Source organism: Sapajus apella, unplaced genomic scaffold, assembly GCF_009761245.1.
Source record: "Sapajus apella isolate SASKATOON/1434 unplaced genomic scaffold, GSC_monkey_1.0 scaffold19, whole genome shotgun sequence".
NCBI classification, from domain to species: Eukaryota; Metazoa; Chordata; class Mammalia; order Primates; family Cebidae; genus Sapajus; species Sapajus apella.
This window is the reverse complement of record NW_022436959.1, coordinates 17589826-17594072: the sequence shown is the minus strand read 5'-3', so window position 1 is coordinate 17594072 and position 4247 is coordinate 17589826. Positions and strand designations below refer to the sequence as shown.

The window sequence follows — 4247 nt, the reverse complement described above, 5'->3', positions numbered from 1 at the left end:
CTTTATGCCTGTAGCCAAAAGATTGCAAAGTGAGACAGGGTGAGATGGCTCACACCTATTATTCCAGCAGTTCTGGAGGCTGAGGTGGGCAGATCACTTGAGTCCAGGAATTCGAGACCAGCCTGGGCAACATGGCCAAACCTTGTCTCTATAAAATATACAAAAAAAAAAAAAAAAAAAAAAAAAAGTACCTGTAGTTCCATCTAGGAGGGAGGCTGAGATGGAAGGATTATTCTAACCCAGGAGATTGAAGATGCATTCATCCGAGACTGCACCACTGCACTTCATACACTCCAGCCTGAGTGACAGAGTGAGACTCTATCTCAAAAAAAAAAAAAAAAAGACAAAAGATTGAAAAGTGAATAAATATACTGTTGTTTAAATTTAAAATAAACTGTTTAGACATATATTTTATTATTTTCCACATTAACTCACTTCTTCAATAACTAAACATCTACTGTTCCCTAGCATATAAAATAAATATATATAGCTTCTAAAAACATAGTGCAAGGCCAGGCACATTGGCTCACACCTGTAATTCCAGCACTTCAGGAGGCCACAGTGGAAGAATTATGTGAGCCCAAGAGTTTGAGACCAGCCTAGGCGACATAAGGAGATCCTGTCTGTTCCTGTCTTTACAAAATAATTTTAAGAAAATTAGCCGATCATGGCAGCATGCACCTGTGGTCCCAGCTAATTGGGAGACTGCAGTGGGAGGATCACTTGAACCCAGGAGCTTGAGGCTGCAGTGAGCTATAATTATGTCACTGCACTCCAGCCTGGGTGACAGAGTGAGATTTTGTCTCAAAAAAAAAAAAAAAAAAAGAGACTGGAGGCAGTGGCTCATACTTGTAATCCCAGCACTCTGGGAGGCCACGGCAGGCAAATCACCTGAGGTCAGGAGTTCAAGACCAGCCTGGGTAACATGGTGAAACGACATCTCTACTAAAAACACAAAAATTAGCTGGGACACAAAAATGGTGGGTGCCTGTAGTCCAGTTACTCCAGAGGCTGAGACGGAAGAATGGCTTGAACCTAGGAGAGAGAGGTTGCAGTGACTCCAGATTGTGCCCAGTGCCCTGCAGCATGGGCAACAGAGCAAGACTCCATCTCAAATGTACCCCAGAACTTAAAGTATAATAATAAAAAATAAATAAAATTAAAATTAAAGATAAAAGAATTTAAAAGGATGAATAAAAAAATAAAGCACAGAAGAAAAAATGAGTGATATGTTAAAATACTGAAAATACAATTAAATGAAAAGGCGGGTTAGAACAAAATTTGCAGTACATTCACATCTTAGTAAAGCATGCCTTTGTTACATACAACTAAATGGAAATCGAAGAGGAGTCTACTACAAAATCCTAACAATTCCTCCCAGACATGAACAGATAATTTTATTTGCTTCCTTCTGCTTTCCTTGGATTTTCCAAATCTTCTAAAACTAAGATTACTTTTATTATCTTCCTTCTTTAAAAAAATAAAAACAGAGTCTCACTCACTGTCACCCAGGCTGGAGTGCAGTGGCAAGATCTCAGCTCACTGCAATCACTTCCTCCTAGGTTCAAGTGATTGTCCTGCCTCAACCTTCCAAGTAGCTGGGATTACAGGCATGCGCCACCACCCCAGCTAACTTTTTTAATTTTAGTAAAGATGAAGTTTCACCGTGTTGGCCAGGCTGGTCTTGAACTTCTGGCCTGAAGTAATTTGCTAGTCTCAGCTCTCCAAAGTGCTAGAATTACAAGCGTGAGCCACTGCATCTGTCCTAAGATTATTTTTATAATCAGAAGAAATATTACTTAAGTTTTTGTTAGTCTTTCCAACTTTTCATGTGGAAATGCTACTAAATGGATAATCAAAAAGGCCTTTGGTGCTACATGAGCACTTGGAGGTCACTCAGTGAGATAGAGTTTCCTTTTCTGTGGGGAATGGACTGCAGAGACACAGAATAAACCTAGGAATGAGTGAATTTCCTCTGCAGGATGAGCCACAGGGGAGTGCATAGCACCCCTGTCACTCGAGGGTGGGGGGACACCAGGAGGCACCCCAGGGAGGAGGGGGCGGGGCAGAGTTGGGGGAAAGCTCTGGAAAGGTCAGAGCCTGGGTTCATCCTGTTCAGGTTTCTGACTTCTTTCTGCTTATCCTCTATCAGAGCTGCTCACACTGTCTCCTTTTCTCAGACCCTAGGGCTTAAGTGATGAGTTGGTATTGAATTAGAGACCAGGGTGCACAGGACAAGCACCTGTGTTAAAAGGTGCTGTATCCTAGAACAACAGGGGACTCACAGTGGTGTCATTCCATCAATTAAATTCTTTCTGGATGATGTAAATACAGGATTTGATGGAAAGAGTCCTAAGTTCAAATTTTGATAGGAATACATAGATAAAACAGTTTATTTAGTTTTTGAGATAGGGTCTCCCTCTGTTGCCCAGACTGGAGTGCAATGGCATAATCAGGACTCACTACAATGTTGACCTTCCAGGTTCAAGTGATCATCCCACCTTAGCTTCCTGAGTAGCTGGGACTATAGGTGCTGTCACCACACCTGGCTAATTTTTTTTTTTCTTTGTGGAGATAAAAGTCTCCTTATGTTGCCCAGGCTGGTCTGGAGCTCCAGGACTCAAACGATCTTCCTTCTTGGGTCTCCCAAAATGCTGGAATTACAGTTGTGAGCCACCAAGCCTAGCCTTGAATTCTTAAAATTGTCTGTAGCGCATGTGAATAGAGTTTGTGAACTGTACACAAACTTTAAAGTCATAATTGTAGCAGAGTTAGGCTTTTGCAGGAATCTCAGCCAGCCAGTAAATATACACTAAACAATGACTCTTTTCAGGTCCCAAAGCTGTATACAAACATATAGATTCCTTAGTAGTTGTCAATATCCCATTAACTATGACCATCTGAATAGAGGTCGGGGGGGTGAGGCGTCATCAATTCCAGTATCTGATTCAGACAATACTTAACCCCAGGCCATCTGGCGCCAACCCCATTTGCACTGTAAGCCATTGTTGCCAATTCTCTCTAAGCAACACTTTAGAAACATAGTCCCTGGTAAAGAACATCAGAAAGCTACACTACAAGTAAAACTAAATATCAATTCCAAATATAAATTGTTTGACAATGAAAAAATACAATTTAAATAATAGCAGGAATGGCCTTGGCAGGGAGACTCATGCCTGTAGACCCAGGACTTTGGGAGGCCGAGATGGGTGAATCACTTCAGAGCAGGACATTGAGGCCAGCCTGCCTAACATGGTGAAACCCAGTCTCTACTAAAAAAGCTACAAAAATGACCCAAGTGTGCCTGTCATCCCATTTACTCAGGAGGCTGAGGCCCTAGAGTCACTTGAACCCAGAAAGCGGGGTTTGCAGTAAGCTGTGATTGTGCCACTGCACTCCAGCCTGGGCCACAGATTGACACCCTGTCTCCAATAAATAAATAAATAATACCAAGAGTGAAGAGCTTTGAAAAACAGATATATGTGAGGGTGGGCCAGGTGGCTTGTGCCTGTAATCCCAGCACTTTCGGAGGCCCAGGTGGGTGGTTAAGCTGATGCCAGGAATTTGAGACCAGCCTGGCCAACATGGTGAAACCCCATCTCTACTAAAAACACAAAAATTACCTGGCAGGGGAGATACCATGATCATGAAGGTGGTTTTCCCAGGGCAGGTCTCATCCATTGCACTCCAGATGTGCTGGCCCCTGTGATTTCCCCAAATGTGGGAAAATGGACTGCAAAATTTGAGGTAGTATGGGACTGCTTTCCCCTGATAAAAAATAAAAATAAATAAAAAAGCCAGGTGTGGTGGTACATGCCTGTAGTTCCAACTACTTGGGAGGCTGAGTGAGGACACTTGCTTGAACCAGGAGGCAGAAGTTGCAGTGATCTGAGATCACACCACTACACTCCAGCCTGGGTGATGGAGCAAGATTCCATATTTTTTTTTTATAAAAAGGCTGGAAATGTTTCTTCCTTTAAAAATAAAGATGGGGATCTTGCTTTGTCCAACTCCTCACCTCAAGTGATCCTCCTGTCAGCCTCCCAAAGTGTTGAGCTTACAGGTATGAGCCACCACACCTGGCCTAGCCTGGAAACATTTGCACCTGATCTAGGAGGTTGCATTAAGGGCCTTTAAAATTCTTTTACATTCTGAGCCGGGCACTGTGGCTCCTGCTAGTAATTCCAGTACTTTGGAAAGCCAAGGGAGGCAGATAACCTAAAGTTAAGAGTTTGATACCAGCCTGG

At 42.8% G+C, this 4247-nt stretch overlaps 1 non-coding gene across 1 annotated transcript; it reads left to right on the top strand.

Moving 5' to 3' along the window:
- The first annotated feature begins 3615 nt into the window (after window positions 1-3615).
- On the top strand, window positions 3616-3771 carry LOC116557637. The gene has a single exon (XR_004271619.1). It is a non-coding gene; the product is annotated as a U1 spliceosomal RNA (small nuclear RNA).
- Window positions 3772-4247: the final 476 nt, after the last annotated feature.